Source organism: Saccopteryx leptura, chromosome 3 (assembly GCF_036850995.1).
Source record: "Saccopteryx leptura isolate mSacLep1 chromosome 3, mSacLep1_pri_phased_curated, whole genome shotgun sequence".
Classification (NCBI taxonomy): domain Eukaryota; kingdom Metazoa; phylum Chordata; class Mammalia; order Chiroptera; family Emballonuridae; genus Saccopteryx; species Saccopteryx leptura.
In genome coordinates this window covers 262,962,987-262,982,850 of record NC_089505.1, presented here as the reverse complement: position 1 = coordinate 262,982,850, position 19,864 = coordinate 262,962,987, and the positions used below count along the sequence as shown (strand labels likewise).

At 39.2% G+C, this 19,864-nt stretch overlaps 1 protein-coding gene across 5 annotated transcripts in view; it reads left to right on the top strand.

Annotated features, from left to right (window-relative positions):
* EML6 (EMAP like 6) overlaps window positions 1-19,864 on the top strand; it is a 263,423-nt gene that overhangs the window by 110,444 nt on the left and 133,115 nt on the right. The gene's annotated exons all lie outside the window — the stretch shown is intronic.

The window sequence follows — 19,864 nt, the reverse complement described above, 5'->3', positions numbered from 1 at the left end:
TGCTTGTATTTAGTACGCTGCCTGTGGAGACTTCTGTCGCCCCTCTCGTAGACTTCCAGGAGATCTACAGAGTGAATCTGGCAGTTCCACATTGTTCTATTCGAATCTTACGGAGATTGCGTTTTACTTGTTAAACATCAAGAGCGACCAAACAATTTTTAGATGAACTGAAATGAACACTAAGCTCAGAAAAACACCCCAGTATTAACAGCTTTATTATAGTTACAGTATTCTCCCACATCTTTATAGTCAGGCTTCAGCTAATTAAGACATTTGACATCCAGAGAAAACAATTCACCATACTTTAGATGGAAGGTGAGCCAATTTGGAGATGGGTCATCCTCACATCAACAAGAATCTCATTTGACTCTTAGGACTCCTGGTTCCTCCCAAGTCTTAGTCAAAGATAATGGCCTTTCTAAGCCAGCAGGACCATTCCTCAATCAAGGGAATAGTAGTGTTTTGTTTGCACCAGTGACTTGTGCATCTTTATTAAAATTTTTCAATTATAATTGACATACAATATTAGTTTCAGGTGTAAAACAAAGTGATCTGACATTTATGTAACTTGCAAAGTGATCACCCTGTAAGTCTAGTACCCATCTGCCACCAGACATAGTTATTAAAAAATATCATTAGCCCTGGCCGGTTGGCTCAGCGGTAGAGCGTCGGCCTGGCGTGCGGGGGACCCGGGTTCGATTCCTGGCCAGGGCACATAGGAGAAGCGCCTATTTGCTTCTCCACCCCCCCCCTTCCTCTCTGTCTCTCTCTTCCCCTCCCGCAGCCAAGGCTCCATTGGAGCAAAGATGGCCCGGGCGCTGGGGATGGCTCCTTGGCCTTTGCCCCAGGCGCTAGAGTGGCTCTGGTCGCTGCAGAGTGACGCCCCGGAGGGGCAGAGCATCGCCCCCTGGTGGGCAGAGCATCGCCCCTGGTGGGTGTGCCGGGTGGATCCCGGTCGGGCGCATGTGGGAGTCTGTCTGACTGTCTCTCCCCATTTCCAGCTTCAGAAAAATACAAAAAAAAAAAAAAAAAATATATATATATATATTTTATCAATGATATATATATATATCATTAACTATATTCTCTGTTGTAGTTTACTTCCCTGTGACTATTTTTATGACGGCAATTTGTACTTCTCAATCCACCTTTTTCACCCGTCCCCTTAACCTCCCTACCATCTGACAACCATTAATTTGTGCTTTGAATCTATGAATTTGTATCTGTTTTGTTTGTTCACTTATATTAATGTTCAGATTCCACATATAAGTGAAATTATATGGTACTTGTCCTTTTTTTGTGTGTGACAGAGAATCAGAGAGAGGAACAGATAGGGACAGACAGGAAGGGAGAGAGATGAGAAGCATCAATTCCTCGCTGCAGCACCTCAGTTGTTCATTGACTGCTTTCTCCTATGTGCCATGGCCGGGAGGCCACAACAGACTGAGTGACCCCTTGATTGAGCCAGCAACCTTGGGTTCAAGCTGGTGAGCCTTGCTCAAACCAGATGAGCCCGCACTCAAGCTGGCGACCTCAGGGTCTCGAACCTGGGTCCTCTGCGTCCCAGTCCGACGCTCTATCCACTGTGCCACCACCTGGTCGGGCTGGTATTTGTCTATATCTGACTTATTTCACTTAGGTTCATCCATGTTGTTGCAAATGGCAAGATTTCATTCTTTTTTTATGGCTGAGTAATATTCTATTTTGTTTATATACTACCTCTTCTTTATTCATTTGTCTGTTGATGGACACTTAGGTTGCTTCTGTGTCTTGGCTATTGTAAATAATGCAGTGAACATAGGTGGTGCTCTTTTAAATTAGTGTTTTGGATTATTTTAAATAAATACTCAGAAGTGGAGTTGCTGGGTCATATGGTAGTTGTATTTTTATTTTTTTTAAATTATGAAACTGTTTATCATAGTGGCGTCACCAATTTACAGTTCTACCAACAGGGCATGAGAGGTCCCCTTTCTCCACATCCTCACCAACACTTGTTTGTTGATTTATTGATGACAGTCATTCTGACAGGTGTGAGGTGATATCTCGTTATGGTTTTGATTTGATTTTCTTTGATTAGTAATGTTGAACATCTTTTCAGATGTCTATCAGCCTCTTGTGAGAGATGTCTGTCAACTCTGCCCATGTTTTACTTGGATTTTTTTGGATTTGTGTGAGTTCCTTACATCGTGTGGATATTAACTCCTAATCTGACATGTTACTGGTGAATATCTTCTCCCATTCCATAAACTGTCTTTGATTTGTTGATGGTTTCCTTCACTGTGCAAAAGCTTTTTAGTTTGATATAATCCCATTTTTTCTTTTATTTCCCTTGCCCAAGGAGACATATCCAAAAAATATTGCTCAAAGCATTGTCTAAGAGTTGACTGACAATGTGTTTTGGTTTTTTGTGTTTTTTTTTTTTTAGAAATTTTATGGTTTCTGGTCTTACATTTAAGTCTTTAATCTATTTTAAGTTTATTCTTGTATATGGTGTAAGGAAGTGGTCTAGTTTTTTTGTTTGTTTTTTGCATGTATCCAGTTTCCACAACAGTATTTTTTTTTCTTTAACTGGTTATATATACTTGTCTCCTTCACCAAAGATTAATTGACCACATAGGCATGAGTTTATTTCTGGGTTTCTGTTCTGTTCCATTGATCTGTGTGTCTGATTCTATGTCAGTACTATGCTGCTTTCATTACTATAGCCTTGTAGTATAGTTTGAAATTAGGTAATAAGATATCTCTAACTTTGTTCTCTTATATCAAGATTGCTGTGGCTATTCAGGGTATTTATGGTTTCATACTCATTTAGGATTGTTTGTTCTAGTTCTGTGATAGATGTGATTGGTATTTCAATAGAGATTGCATTGAATCTGTAGATTGCTTTGGGTAGCATGGACATTTTAATGATGTTATTCTTTTTATCCATGAGCACAGCATATCCTTTTATTTATTTGTATCTTCTTTAGTTTTTTCTTCAATGTCTTATAATTTTATGAGTACAGATCTTTTACCTCTTTGGTTGGATTTATTTCTAAGTATTTTATTTTTGTAAATGAGATTGTTTTCTTAAGTTCTTTTCCTGGTACTTCAATATTGGTGTATAAAAATGCAACTAATTTCTGAATATTGATTTTGTATCCTGCTACTTTATTGCATTTATTTATTCTAATAGTTTCTCTCTTTTTTTGTGGGATCTTTAGGATTCTCTCTATATAGTATCATATCATCTGCAAATAATTACAGTTTTGCTTCTTCCTTTCCAATTTAGATGCCTTTTATTTATTTTTTTTGTCTGATTGCTATGACTAGGACTTCTACTACTTTGAATAAGAGTGGTATAGTGGACACCTTCTCTTATTTCTGATCTTAAAGAAAAAGCTTTCAACTTTTCACCATTGAGTATGATGTTAGCTGTGGGTTTGTTATATGTGGCTTTTATTATGTTGAGATATGTCCCCTCTGCCCCTACCTTGCAGTGAGTATTTAATCATGAATGGATGTTAGATTTTGTTAGATGCTTTTTCTATGCCTATTGATATGATCATATGATTTTTATCTTTAATTTTGTTTATGTGGTGTATCATGCCAATTGGTTTGCAGATGTTGAACAAATTTGCATGTCAGTAATTTCTACTTGATAATAGCATATGATCTTTTTAATGTCTTACCAAATTTGAATTGCTAATATTTTGTTGAGCATTTTTGCATCTATGTTCATCAGGGATGTTGCCCTAAAATTGAATTTTTTTGTTGTGTCTTTGTCTCATTTTGGTATCAGGTAATGCTGGCCTCATAAAATGTGTTTGGAAGCTTTCCCTTTTCTTCAATTTTTTTTTTTTTTTTGAAAAGTTTGAGGAGGAAAGGTATTAATTCTTCTTTGAATATTTCACCTGTGAAGCCATCTGATCCAGGGCTTCTGTTTACAGTTGTCCCTGTTTACAGCGGTCTCACTATCACAGATTTTTAAATTGTATATATCTGATTTTGTATCATGGATTTTTCACTATATCATGGGATTTTGTGGTATATAAGTATTTTTATATATTATTTTAATTATTTTTGTGGTAAAATAAGCACAGGAAATGTTTATAAGAGTATGGGAAAGGTTTATAAGACTGTGGGGAGGGTTTATAAAGCCTTAAAATATATATAAATAATAAAATAAATATAAGGTCACTACTTTGTGGATTTTTGCCTATTGCGGGTGGTTCTGGAACCTAACCCCTGCGATAGACAAGGGACCACTGTATTGGGAGGTTTTGATTACTGATTCAGTTTTGTTAGTAGTTATGAGTCTGTTCAGATTTTCTGTTTCTTCTTGATTCAGCTTTGGAAGATTGTATATTTGCAGGAATTTATCCATTTCATTCGCCCAGGTTATTCAATTTGTTGGCATATAATTGTACTATTTTTTAAAAATCCTTTGTATTTCTGTAGTATCAGGTATCACTTCTTTTCTTTCTAGTTTTATGTATTTGGGCTCTCTCTTTTTCTTAATGAGTCTGGTGGCTAAAAGTTTGTCTTTTTGTTTATCTTTTCAAAGAACTTGCTCATAGTTTCATTGATCATTTGACCTTTTAAGACTGTATTTTGTTTATTTTTTCTCTGATCTTTATTATTTCATTCCTTCTACTCTCCTTGCGCTTTGTTTGTTCTTTATCTAATTCTTTTAGATGTAAAGATAGATTGTTTATTTGAGATTTTTCTTGTTTCTTAAGATAGTCCTGTATTACTATGAATTTTGCTCTGAGAAGTACTTTGTGTCTGTCCCATAGAATTTGGGCTGCGGTGTCTTTTACATCAGCTGCACCATTTTACATTCCTATAAGCAGTACACAGAGTTCCAATTTCTCCACAGCTTTGCCAACACTTTTTTTTTTAATAATAGCCATTCTCCTCCCTCTCTACTTTCTCTCCCTCTTCCCCTCTCACAGCTAGTGGCTGGATTGGTTTGAGCATTGGCCTCGGACACTTTGGATAGCTCTGTTGATTTGATTCGAGCATCAGCCCCAGACAGGGGTTGCCAAGTGGATCCCGGTCAGAGAGTCTGTCTCTCTATCTCCCCTCCTCTCACTTAAAAAAAAAATTGCCATTCTTAGGTATAAAGGGGCATCTCATTTTGGTTTTGATTTACATTTCCCTTATGATTAGTGATGTTGAGCATTTTTTATATGCCTATTGGCCATTTGTATTACCTTTGCAGAAATTCTATTCAAGTCCTTTGCCATTTTAAAATCCATTTTTATCCTTTTTTTGAGTTGTAAGTTGACATATATTCTGGATATTAACCTCTTAGCAGTCTGTCTCTCTGACTGTCCAACATTGTCCTTTGGGCTATGGCTCCTCCCTCCCTGTTGTTCTGAGAAGTGGAAGTGCATCAGAGGATCATGCAAGCGTGCTGCTGGTGAGGTGTGCCTGCGGGCAGTGCGTATGGTGGTGTTTGTTCCTACTCGGTGGTGTGGAATGTGGTGTCAGAGAAGCAGACCTTAGCCCAGATTTTTGAATGACATATTCTATGTACAGATTAAACAATAGGGAGATAAACTGCACCCTCATCTAGCACCTTTGCCTGTAGAAACCATTTTGTCTCTCCATCCTCTGTGCTGACGGTGGCTTCCTGTCTATAGCACAGGTTATACATCAGGACAATCAAGTGCTGAGGCATGTTCATTTCTTTCAGAGCAACCCAGAGCTTTTCATAATCCAGACAGTCCAAGGCTGGATAGTCTATAAAACATAGACTAACCTTATGAAATTCTTTGTAGAAGTCTAGTATCTAGCAACTGCTCACAATTACGTCTCAAGTGCCTTTTTCCTTTTGGAATTCAGCCTGAACACCCCGGATTTCTTGCTCCTTATAAGGTGTTGACTTTGTTGTATCACCTTGAGCATCATTCAACTTGTGTGGGAAATTAGACCAATGGTCCTTGATTTACTGCACTCCTTGACATCCTCCTTGAAGATTGGGATGTATATTGAACGTTTCCCATCTGTAGGCCATGTTTTGTTTTCTATATTTGTTGATATAGTCTTCTTAGGTTTTCACAGAGTCAGTCTCTGTGGCTTGAAATAATTCTAGTGGTATCCCATCTACCCCTGGTGATTTATTTCTTCCCAGTACGTTCAGGGCAGATTTCACTTCGCTTTCTAGGATTACGAGTGCCCGCTTCCTCACAGGAATCTTCTGCAAGTTAGCTGTCATTCTTTTGTCTCTTCTGTATGGATTTTCAGTATACCACTTCCACTGTGGAACTTCAGGCAAATCATGTAAGTTGCTGTATTGTAATTTCCTCACTTATTCAGTATTTACTGGCCCCATGTAGGGCCCTGAGCTGTCCAGCAGGGGGCGGGGGGAGGGCTCCTCCTGAGTTGTTATTAGCGTTCCCAGGCACGTGCACAGAGCGAGCTCCAGGCGTGGGGCTGAGTAATGGCATTCAGGATGTTCATGACTGTTTTTAGGGCTTGCTTTTTTGACTCAGAATCAATTCTTGAAGTTACACTTTCTTTCTGCCTCATCAGGCCTTGGGCTTTCTAATGCACCAGGGTAGAGTTTTCCAACATGTGGCTGAAGAATCACTGTGTTAGAATCACCTGGTGGTGCAGCCTGGAAGTCAGAATTGCCAACAACCTGACTCAAGTCTGAGAACACACTAGCTGGGGAATAGCTCAGTAGTGCTTGTCAACAAGTGGTTCTCAGCCCCGGAGAGCTGAGATTCCTCCAGACCCACTGAGGGGAATCTCTGGGTGGGGTCCAGGCATCTGTATTTTTGAATCACTTTCCATGTGGACTCTGACAAACAGTAAGGGGTGGAGCAGCTGCTTTTGGTCTTTTACCATATGCCAGACCTAGTAACCACGGATTTAAGATCATTAATAAGTACCAACTCCCTTCCTGCTGCCAGTCTTCCCTTCTTGGGCCAAACAATTGGGAGCAAAGGCCATTTTATTCTCAACATAGTTTAATCTTTGTGTGTTGGACCATGGCCCTTCCTTCTGAGAGTCTGCATCCTAGTACATCAAAATGGTGACAAATGAGTCTTAACATAAGGAACGCACACGCAGCAATTTCTTTGTAGCTCCCAGTGTCAACCCTTCCCGGGGCCAGGATCTGACCACATGTACAGCAAGTTCTCCATTGAGGTGTGAACCTAGTAAAAAGACTCCAACAAAGCACAGAAACCTCCTGGTTAAAATAACAATTTAGTTATTGATTAATTTCCAAAGTGCTTGATACTGGGTGAAGTTTTTTATTACATTGTTGCATTGAATCCTATAATAGTGCCTGTGAAATGGGGTGCTGATATTCTCATTTTACAGGTGCAGAAACTGAAGATTTGAAAGATTAAATAGCTTTCCATGTCATGTAGCTGGGAGGCAATGGGGCTGGGATATAAATCCAGTCTGTGTACTAAAACATTCAATGAACTAGTAGAAAATAAGCAATGTGGCCCTGGCCGGTTGGCTCAGTGGTAGAGCGTCGGCCTGGCGTGCGGAAGTCCCGGGTTCGATTCCCGGCCAGGGCACACAGGAGAGGCGCCCATCTGCTTCTCCACTCCTCCCCCTCTCCTTCCTTTCTGTCTCTCTCTACCTCTCCCGCAGCTGAAGCTCCATTGGAGCAAAGATGGCCCGGGCGCTGGGGATGGCTCCTTGGCCTCTGCCCCAGGCACTAGAGTGGCTCTGGTCGCGACAGAGCGACGCCCCGGAGGGGCAGAGCATCGCCCCCTGGTGGGCGTGCCGGGTGGATCCTGGTCGGGCGCATGCGGAAGTCTGTCTGACTGCCTCCCCGTTTCCAGCTTCAGAAAAATACAAAAAAAAAAAAAAAAAAGAAAAAAAGAAAATAAGCAATGTCCTTTAGGTCTGTATTAATATTCATGATATTCATGCGATAGATCTTCACATGCCCAGGTTTCAAGACTGTTAGAGGGTTTTAAAAGATGCTATTTCCCACTTTCTGATCTGATTGTAAAAGCTGGGCTAAGGGCTGTTGAGAATTTGGTCTTAGAGGATTGCTTCAGTGGGTGGTTTCTCTCTGCTGCCATCTGCTGGCAGTCTGAACCACACACAGGCCAGAGCCTCACATTTCTCATAGTGGAGTGCAGAAAAGGCCAAGATGTGGATACCTTATAAATTCAGCAAAATGCCTTCAGTTCATACTGACAAAAGTCTCTGAAACATGCACTTTTCCAGAACAAAAGAGAACTTCTATGGATTTATTATTTTTTAAATTTTTAAAAAAGATTTTATTTATTGATTTTATAGAGAGAGGAGCGGGTGTGGAGTGAGAAGTATCAACTCATAGTTGCTTCACTTTAGCTGTTGTTTGCTTCTTGTATGTGCCTTGACCAGGAAATCCCAGGGTTTTGAACCAGTGATCTCTGCATTCCAGGTCAATGCTCTATCCACTGCACCACCACAGGTCAGGCAGCATTTCTATGGTTTTAAATAATTAGAATGGTTTTTCCTTTTTACTATTGGTGAATTCCTTTTTGTTTGTTGGTTGGTTGGTTTGTTTTTATTTTTTCTTTTTGAGAGGAGGGGAGATAGACTCCAACATGCGTCCGACTGGGATCCACCCGGCAACCCCCGTGTGGGGCTTATACTCAAATCAACTGAGCTGTTCTCAGCAAGAAGGGGCAGCGGGAAGAGAAGCAGATGGTAGCTTCTCATGTGTGCCCCTGCTGGCCCAGGACTTCCGCATGCTGGGCTGATCCTCTATCCACTGAGCCAAATGGCCAGGGCCATGAATTTCTATCCATATTCTAAATGTTACCTTATATTTTTCTGACTCCCAGAGCAGAAGATAAAGAAACAATGACAGCTGCATTATTTCCCAGTGCAACAGGAATAGCAGCCTGGCTAAGAAAGCATGATTACATTGCTGTTCTCTGCATTGGTGTCAGAGAAGTTAAAATCAAGCTAGATGGATAGACAGAGAAGGGAAATACTGTCAGAACCTTGTCAGGGATCTGCCACTCAGCAGGGTCCCTCCAGAAGGTGCTCAGAAGAGACATGCTGTTCTCTTCATCACTCTTGCATGCAGAATGGCAATTAAGTTCAGAAATGATGAAAAACAGAACCCTATTAGGAAATCTGAATACAGTTCTCTACCCACTGAGGTGTCTTCAGGAAGCAATTACCATTTTAAATGGTTATTTTGAAACTGAGAATGGCTATGTCCTATCTACCATGGGTTGACTTGTCTGATGTGACAAAATACAATTTATCCATTTGAAGAACTGAGTGTTTGTGAAGAGCCTGAGTTGGTTTCTGAGAGGAAAATGTTCACAGCTCATTAAGTTTATGTCGTAAACAATGAAAATGGAACTACTCTCCTTCTCTCTCCTCCTCTCCCTCCCCACATTAAGCCAGAAAGAATCCATATTGATTTAACTTCATTGCCTGTGTCATGTGTAAACCCTTATGTTGGTTGGTTCAGAGGAACCCTGTTTCCAAGTTGAAATCTCCTATAAAACACAGAATATTGGGCGCTGAAGGAAAAGCAGGGGTGGGATCCTCAAACTCCACGCGTCTTGAGTTGTCATTTCCTGGTCCTCTCCTTGCCAGACCACGGGCTCTTCCGAGGAGGCTGAGAACTTGACTGGCTGAGTTGGAAGGTTTTTCTTTGTCTTTAAACCGTTTTTCTTTTTTAAAAGAAAGACAAAGCATGTATTTTTAAAATGTTAACATTTGTCAATTCCAGGAGGTAGGTTGTTTGTTATAATATTCTTGTTTCTTTTTAAATTTTTTTTCCCGAAACAAGACGGTAAGACATAGTGAAGGTGGTAGGGCGATTAAATGTACACTAGAACAAACACAGTGACAGATCTTTGGGGATATTTTATAGCTTCATATTTATTTTGAAATATCCCCTAATTTTTGTGAGCAGTAGAGTTTGATAACTATAGTAATCTAGTTTGAAATCGGAGTGTGATGCCTCAAGCTTTGTTTTTCCTTCTAAAGACTACTTTGGCTGTTTGGGGTCTTCTTTGGTTCCATATAAATTTTAGGATTGTTTGTTCCATTTTTGTGAAAAATGCCATTGGAATTTTGATAGAGATTATATTATATTTGTATACTGCTTTGGATAGTATGGACATTATAACAATGTTAATACTTACAGTCCATGAGCACAGAATATCTATTATCTGTGTCTTCTTCAATTTCTTATAGCTTTCAGTGTACAGGTCTTTTACTTCCTTGGCTAAATTCTTTTCTATATATTTTATTCTTTTCAATGCAATTATAATGAGATTGCTTTCTTAATTTTTTTTTCTGAGAGTCCATTATTACTGTATAGAAATGGAATTGCTTTTTGTATGTCAATTTTTTTATCCTGCAACTTTACTAAATTCATTGATTAGTTCTAATTTTTTGTTGTTGTTGGAGGCTTTAGGGTTTTCTATATATAATATCATGTTATTTGCAAATATAGTTTTACTTCTTCCATTCTGATTTGTATACCTTTTATTATTATTTTGCCTAATTGCTTTGGTGAGGACTTATAATACTCAGTTGAATAAAAGTGGTGACTGTGGGCATCCTTGTTTATTCTTGATCTTAGAGGAGGAGCTTTCGGTGTTTTACCACTGAGTGTGATGTTAGCTGTGGGCTTGTCATATATGGCCTTCATTGTGTTGAGGTACATTCCCTCTATAGTCTATACCCACATTTTTGAGAGTTTTTATCATGAATAGATGTTGAATTTAGACAAATGCTTTTATGCACCTATTAGATTATGATATGGTCTTTATCCTTCATTTTGTTAATGTGGTAATATCATACTGATTGATTTGCAAATGTTCAACCATCCCTATATCCCTGGAATTAATGCCACTTGATCATGGTGTAAGATCCTTTTTATGTATTGTTGAGTTTGGTTTGCTAATATTTAGTTGAGGATTTTGCATTTATCAGGAATATTGCCTATTAATTTCTTTTCTTGTAGTATCTTTGTCTGGTTTTGATATCAGGGTAATGCTGGCCTCTTAAAATGAATTTAAGAGCATTCCCTTCTCTGCTACCTTTTGGAAAAGGTTCAGGAGGATTGATATTAATTCTTCTTTAAATATTTGGTAGAATTGACTTGTGAAGTCATCTGGTATGGGACTTTTTGTTGGGAGGTTTTTGATGACTGATTTAATTTTCTTGTTATTGTTCTGTTATTTTCTGTTTCTTCATGATTAAGACTTGGAAATCTGGTATGTTTCTGGAATGTATCCTTTTCTTCTAAGTTGTTTAATTTGTGGGTGTATAGTTGTTCATAGCAGTCATTTTAATTCTTTGTATTTCTGTGGAATCAGTTGTCACATCTCTTTTGTTTCTGATATTTGAGTCCTTTTTCTCTTGGTGACTCTAGTTAAGATTTGTCTATTTTGCTTATCTTTAAAAAAAAACAGCTCTGTTTCATTAATCTTTTCTATTGTCAATAGTCTCTTTTTCATTTACTTCAGCTTTTATCTTTGTTATTTTCTTTCTTTTGCTAACTTGGGGCTTAGCTCGGTCTTCTTTTTCTAGGTCTTTGAGATATAAGTTTAGGTTGTTTAAGATTTATTTTATTTTATTTTTTTATTTTTAAAAATTTTTGTAAAATTTTATTTATTCATTATAGAGAGGGGAGAGAGAGAGAGAGAGAGAGAGAGAGAGAGAGAGAGAGAGAAGGGGGGAGGAGCAGGAAGCATCAACTTCCATATGTGCCTTGACCAGGCAAGCCCAGGGTTTTGAACCAGCAACCTCAGTGTTTCCAGGTCGACACTTTATCCACTGTGCCACCACAGGTCAGGCCAGATCTTTTTTATTTTTAATGTAGGCTTTTAGAACTACTTTCTTCTTAGAACTTCCTTTGCTGTGTTTAATAGATTTTGATATGTTGTAGTTCCATTTTTATTTTTCTCAAGGCATTTTTAATTTACTTTTTGACCCATTGGTTGTTTAGTAAAATGTTATCTCCACATATATGTAAATTTTTCAGTTTTCTTCTTGTAATTGATTTCTAGTTTTATACTATTGTGGTTGGAAAAGATGCTTTATATTTCAGTTTTCTTAAATTTATTAAGACTTGTTTTGTGGCCTAAGATGTGAACTATCCTGGAAAATGTTCCGTGTAAGCTTGAGAAGAATGTGTATTCTGTTGCTTTTATGTTTGTTTATTTTTGTTTTTTGTTTGTTTTAGTGAGAGAGAGAAAGACAGAGAGAGGGACAGATAGAGTCAGACAGACAGGAAGGGAGTAGATGAGAAGCATCAATTCTTCATTGCAGCACCTAAGTTATTCATTGACTGCTTTCTCATGTATGCCCTGAGCAGGAGACTCCAGCCAAGCCAGTGACCCCTTGCTCAAGCCAGGGACCCCCTATTCAAGCTGATGAGCTCGTGCTCAAGCCAGATGAGCTCAAGCTCAAGCCAGTGACCTCAGGTTTTTGAACCTGGGTCCTCTGGCTCCCAGACTGATGCTCTATCCACTATGCCACCCGCCTGGTCAGGCTCTGTTGGTTTTTGAATGGAATGTTCTGTAAATGTCCTTCAGTCCATCTGGTATAATGTCTCCATAAAGACCAATGTTTCCTTACTGATTTTCTCTGTGGATGATTATTCATTTGATAAAAGTGGGATATTAAAGTCCCTATATTGAATGCTGTCTATTTCTCCCTTTAAGTCTGTTAATATTTTCTTTATATATTTAGGTGCTCCTGTGTTGGATGCATAAATATTTATAAATGTTATAACTTCTTATTGGAGAGACTCTTTTATCATTATATAATGAACTTCTTTGTCTCTCATTACAGTTTTTGTCTTAAAGCCTATTTTGTCTGATATAAATATAGCTGCCCTGGCTTTCTTTTGGTTTTCATTTACATGGACTATATCTATTCCTTTACTTTTAGTTTTTGTGCATCCTTACATCTGAAGTGAATCTGTTGTAGGCAGCATATAGATGAGTCTTGTGTTTTTAATCCATTAGCCAGTTTGTCTTTTGGTAAATTGAATTCATTTATATTTAAGGTAATTATTGAGAGGCGTGAACTTAATTTTCATTTTAATTGTGTTCTGGCTACGTTAATTCCTTTGTTTTTTTCTTCTCTTGCTCTCTTCCTTTGTGATTTGATAATGTTCTTTACTGGTAGGTTGATTCCTTTTTTGTAATCTTTTCTGTATCTACTATAGGTTCTTCCTTTGTAGTTACCATGATGCTTACATGAAATAGCTTATATTTGTTACAGACTACTTTAAGTTCATAACAGCTTAAATATAAATATAAATATAAAGCTCTACATTTTTGCTCTTACATATGTTTTATGTTTCTCTTATCACAACTTATATCTTTATCTTTTGTATCCATTAACAGATTATTGTAGTTATTGTTTTTACTGTTTTGTCTTTTAACCTTCATACTAGCTTTATAAGTAATTTACCCACCACCTCTACAACATTAGATTATTCTAAATTTTACTAGACATTTACCTTTACTGGTGAGATTTATACTTTCATATGTTTTCTTGTTACTAATCAACATCCTTTGCTTCATCTTAAAGAAGTCTCTTTAACATTTCTTGTAAGGTCAGTCCTGTGGAGATGAACTCCTTTAGCTTTTGCTTGTCTACAGAACTCTCTCATTCAATTTTGCAAAACAACTTTTCCACAGGTAGAGCATTCCTGGTTGGCAGAATATATTGTGCCATTCCCTTCTAACCTGAAAAGTTTCTGCTGAAAAGTCTGCTGATAAACTTAGCTCCCTAGTACATAACAAATTGTTTTCCTTTTGCTGCTTTTAAGATTCTTTTCTGTCTTTAACTTTGATTCCTTAATTATAATGTGTCTCGGTGTGGATTTTTTGGGACCATCTTATTTGGACCTCTCTGAGCTTTCTAGATCTAGATATCTGTCTTTTCCCCCAGATTAGGGAAGTTTTAGATCATGAATTCTTCAAATAAGTATTTTTGATTCATTCTCTCCCTCCTCCTATTTCTTCTCCTGGGATCCCTATAATTTCCCTTAAATTGTCTTCACTTTTTCGTTCTTTTTTATGTTTGCTTCTCTGATAGGTTAGTTCTATTTTCCTGTCTTTGAGTTTGCTGAGTCTTTCTTCTGCTTCATCTAGTCTGCTGTTGAACCTCTATAGTATATTCAGTTCAGTTAACGTATTCTTCAGCTCTATGATTTCTGCTTGCTACTTTCTTATATTTTTAACTCTCTTTCTTTGAATTCTCACTTTGTTCATATATTGTTCTCCTGAGCTCAGTGAGCATACTTATCACCATTATTTTGAACTCTCTATCAGGAAAATGATGTCTCCATTTCATTAAGGTTTTTTCTGAGATTTTTATCTTATTCATTTTGGGGGAACATATCCCTTTGTTTCTTCATTTTTCTTGACTCTGTGTTGGTTTCTATGTACTAATTCAAACAGGGACCTCTCCCACTCTTGAAGAGGTGACTTCAAGTAGGGGACAAATTTTACTGTTCAACCTGCCATACTTTTGATTGTCTGTCAAACTTTTGTCACTGTCTAAGCGACCTACTTCGTACTTAGTGGCTCCAAATAGTTAAGGGTATGCCAAGACCTGTCAGTATCCCAAAGGGGAGGATTTCAGTCAGCACCTAGATTCAGGCTGATTAAAATATAGAGCCTTAAAAATTAATGAATGGGACTACATCAGACTAAGAAGTTTTTGCTCAGCAAGAGAAACTGATAACAAAATAAACAGAAAGCCAACTAAATGGGAAATGATTTTTTCAAACGACAGCTCAGATAAGGGCCTAATATCCAAAATATACAAAGAACTCATAAAACTCAACAACAAACAAACAAACAATTCAATAAAAAAATGGGAAGAGGATATGAATAGACACTTCTCCCAGGAAGAAATACAAATGGCCAACAGATATATGAAAAGATGCTCATCTTCTTTAGCTATTAGAGAAATGCAAATCAAAACGGCAATGAGATACCACCTCACACCTGTTCGATTAGCTGTTATTAGCAAGTCAGGTAACAGCAAATGTTGGAGAGGCTGTGGAGAAAAAGGAACCCTCATACACTGTTGGTGGGAATGTAAAGTAGTACAACCATTATGGAAGAAAGTATGGTGGTTCCTCAAAAAACTGAAAATAGAACTACCTTATGACCCAGCAATCCCTCTACTGGGTATATATCCCAAAAACTCAGAAACATTGATACGTAAAGACACATGCAGCCCCATGTTTATTGCAGCATTGTTCACAGTGGCCAGGACATGGAAACAACCAAAAAGCCCATCAATAGATGACTGGATAAAGAAGATGTGGCACATATACACTATGGAATACTACTCAGCCATAAGAAATGATGACATCGGAACATTTACAGCAAAATGGTGGGATCTTGATAACATGATACGAAGCGAAATAAGTAAATCAGAAAAAAACAGGAACTGTATTATTCCATACGTAGGTGGGACATAATAGTGAAACTAAGAGACATTTATAAGAGTGTGGTGGTTACGGGGGGGAGGGGGGAATGGGAGAGGGATAGGGGGTGGGGAGGGGCACAAAGAAAACAAGATAGAAGGTGACAGAGGACAATCTGACTTTGGGTGGTGGGTATGCAACATAATTGAACGACAAGATAACCTGGACTTGTTATCTTTGAATATATGTATCCTGATTTATTGATGTCACCCCATTAAAAAAATAAAATTATATATAAAAAAAAAATATATAGAGCCTTAGGCAGCAACTTTTAAAGTTTGCAAATGTATTTCTTTCAGGGGAAGAATGGGAGATGGTTCTTTCTGTCTGGTGTCTCTGCACTGAGCCCTTGGGTGAAGGCCAGTTAAGAACTGTGTCTTTGTTTACTACTATCCCACTGAACCTATGAACACAAGCCCCACTGCCACCAGAGCCAGACTACCCAGGGCTATGTCATCTGTGTGGCAAGCACAAAAGCTGGGTGCCAGACATGTGCACAGCTTTTCCCTTTGAAGTGGGGGGAAGGCCAGAAGGAGAGTGCAAAGATGGCACCACCAGCCTCCCCTTTGGAGAGGATTGCAGTCAGCTCCTTGAATTTAGTTAGAAGTTTGCCCTTCAGTCCCCAGCTATGAAGACAAGTTAATAAGCCTCTTTCACAGAAAGACTGGGTGTCTATCTGCTCCCTCTCCATTGAGTCCTAGGTGGGGTTGTGGGGGAGCAGGGCACCAGTTAGGAACTATTTCTCTGTTTGGCACAGTTCTGGGGGACCCAGATCATAGGCAGCACTGGCCACCAGAGCCAGGTAGTCAAGGGGTGACTCCTGAGTAGGAGCCACAAATATTGGGGTGCCACACATGTGCACAGGTTTCCTTCCAGAAGATACTGGCAAATTGGAGTGAGGCAGAGGGAGTGTTCAAAGAGGCATTCTCCTGCTTCTGCTTCCTTAGTCTTTGAAGAGTATTTCAGTTGCTCCTAGGCGTGAGTTAACTTGCATGCCTGCCCTTCAGACTGAAGCTTTAAGTTAAGCAAATAGGCATTTTTCACAGAAAGACTGGGCACTGCAGTCAGCTGTCTCTGCACGGGGCCATGGAGTATAACATGGTGAGTGCACATGCGCGAGCTCTGTGAGAGCTACTTCTCAGTTCACTGTAGCCTTGAAGGTTTCATGGCCACAAGCCCCATTGGCTTTCAAAGCCAATGTTTTGGGGATTCACCTCTCAGCTATAGGCCCTAAAAGTTGGGGTGCCAGATGTGGGATTCAAACCCTTGGGAAGATGCTCAGAGTTGTGAGTTCCCTCTTGATTGTGGGTTGATGTGTCAGGGGTGGAGTTTATGGTGAGATTGTGTCTCAGTTTCTTATTGTGATATGGATTTTTTTCTTGTTCACCCAATGTGTAGGTATTGTTCAGCTAATTTGAGGTTTCTTTTAGAGGAAATTGTTCCATATGTAGCTGTAGATTAGCTGTGTCCATGGGAGGGAGTTCAGTATCTTCCTATGTCACATTTTGAACTGGTATTTTGTTTACTGTATTTTTCGCTCCATAAGATGCACATTTCCCCCCCTCCCCAAAGTGGAGGGGGAAATGCCCATGCATCCTGTGGAGCGAAAAATAGTGTATTTTATTAAATATTTTAACACACCATTTGGTTTAGAATTTTTTTTTTTCTTCCTCAAAACTCTAGGTGTGTCTTACGGTCAGGTGCATCTTGTGGAGCAAAAAATATGGTATATGATTTTAGTTGGCTTTAGAGATGTCTGGCTTCTCCTTAGAATATAAACTTCATTACGGCATGAATCTGGCTTGTTTACTATTCAAACTTCAATCTTGGGTGTGTAGTAGGTTCTCAATCAAAATTTTTTTAATAAATGATTGAATATATCCCTCCATCTTTCAATGTTCTCTCGAGAATAAAGATATTGTCTTTAGTTTATTGATATTGCCAAGGACTCAAAATGTTTTGGGGTTTTTTATGTTTTATTATTCAACAATTCATATTGAGCATCTGTTACATGCTGGCCACTGTGATGGGTATTGGGGATCCAACAGTGTATGAAATTGAGAAACATTGTTTTCACAGACATTAGAGAGAGAAAATGGACAAGAATAAACAAGTAAATTATTTGATGATTTTTGCTGATGTTGAAATCTAATTATTGTCCCCTTTTACTTCCTATTTCTGAGCAACAAAGTGTTACATCTTTTCTGTAATAAAACTATAGAGGATGCAAGGCTGCAGGGGAGAACAACAAATTTCCCACCCCTTGGGAAGGAACGGGAGTATGTGAATTACTGAGTAGTAACTAAAGCTCTGGAAAGGGGGGAGAGGGATAAGGACAAGAAAGGGACAGTGGTGAAAGGATTGTTGCTATGAGGCTGGGCTTCCTCCACAGCTGAGCTGCCTGCTCGGTCAGCCTGCCATCTTATCCTGGCTGCTCTCACCACGCAGCTGTCCTTCCTAACCCTGAAAGCCTGTCTTGATGTTTACAGTGGACAATTTTGAGTGACTGACCCTGAACTAGATGCTGCCAGAGTATCCCTACTTCCTCCTCAGTGCAGGAATAATAAATCTGCCTGTGTGCTGTCTCCTTCCATCACAAGACACATAGCAGTGAATTCAGAGCAAAGAATAAAGAGAGTTATCTCATGTAGAAAATAGTCTTGTACCTTAAAAAACTGATTTTTCATAAATAAGTGAACTATCTCATTTGATCCTTTCAAGACCACAGTGGGTTAGATGAGGATTATAAAGCATCCATGTATCGCCCCCCGACCCCGCCCCGCAATTAACCCTTCTGTTATCTCAGCATCCCACTTGGCTTAACATTGCCCTGGATTTTTTAAATAGACTTAATTTTTTAGAGCAGTTGGCTTCATAGCAAAATTGAGTGGAATTGGCTGAGATTTCTCAGATACCCCCTCCCCCAGCCTCCCCGACTGTCATCTCCCACCAGAATGGTACATTTGTTACAGTGGGTGAACCTGCATTGACACATTATCACCTGAAGCCTATATGGTTCACGTTAAGGTTCACTCTTGCTGGTATATTTTCTATGGGTTTTGACACACATATAATAACATAAATCTAACATAGTTCACTCTTGGTGTGCTGTATTCTATGTGTTTGGACACATGTATAATAACATACCTCCAACATGTATCTAGCATTATTCCTGCAGAATAGTTTCATGACTCTAAAAATCCTCTGTGCTTTGCCTGCTCATCCCTCTGTCTTAGACTTTTTTATTTTGTAATAAAGTGTTGTTAGAATTTTATATTAAAATATTTTTGATGCCTGACCAGGTGGTGGCGCAGTGGATAGAGCGTTGGACTGGGATGCGGAAGGACCCAGGTTCGAGACCCCGAGGTCGCCAGCTTGAGCGCGGGCTCATCTGGCTTGAGCAAAGCTCACCAGCTTGGACCCAAGGTCACTGGCTTGAGCGGGGGGCTGCTCGGTCTGCTGAAGGCCTGTGGTCAGAGCACATATGAGAAAGCAATCAATGAACAACTAAGGTGTTGCAATGAGGGACTGATGATTGATGCTTCTCATCTCTCTCTGTTCCTGTCTGTCCCTATCTATCCCTCTTTCTGACTCTCTCTCTGTGTAAAAAAAAAAAAAATTTTTTTTTTCATAAAACTAGTTAATAGATCAATCTTCCAACATTGTAAAACTACTCTCTTGGTTAAAAATATTTCAAAAAATTGTAAATTCAATTATTTTTAGAATTTTCTGTTATTTTTAGTAGGTCCCAATTTTGATGAGAAATGACATGGTCTCCATAATTATAGCCTACATTTTATGAGGAGAAAACCTGGTCCCCGGAGAGAAAGTGACTCTTCCTGTGTGTGGCCAGTCAGGTGCAGAGCAGTCAGGTGTGGCCAGTCAGGTGCAGAGCAGTCAGGTGCAGAGCAGTCAGGTGTGGCCAGTCAGGTGCAGAGCAGTCAGGTGTGGCCAGTCAGGTGCAGAGCAGTCAGGCGTGGCCAGTCAGGTGCAGAGCAGTCAGGTGTGGCCAGTCAGGTGCAGAGCAGTCAGGTGTGGCCAGTCAGGTGCAGAGCAGGTGCTCTGACTTGTGGTACTTTCTACTCCAAAGTCGCAAAGCTCACTGGCGAAGCAACTCAGAGCTTATCGCACCCTCACCTTGTTTAAAACAGTTATGAAAGTGGGATTGCTTCTATATTTCTGTTTCAGACATGAGAAAATTCACTATGTAAGTAAATATATGAAGAACTCAGTAGAAAGCAGAACACAGTGCAGGAAGTCTGAGAGAGCACAGCTCGGGCACAGCAGGGAGACCTGCCTGGAAGGGGGAGTGCTCCGCTTACAGAGAAGAGTCCATAAACTGTTTGATGTTTAATGGCATTTTAGACCAAAATTAGTTTCATTTGCATATTTCTGGGACATGGAGCATCTGTTTATACC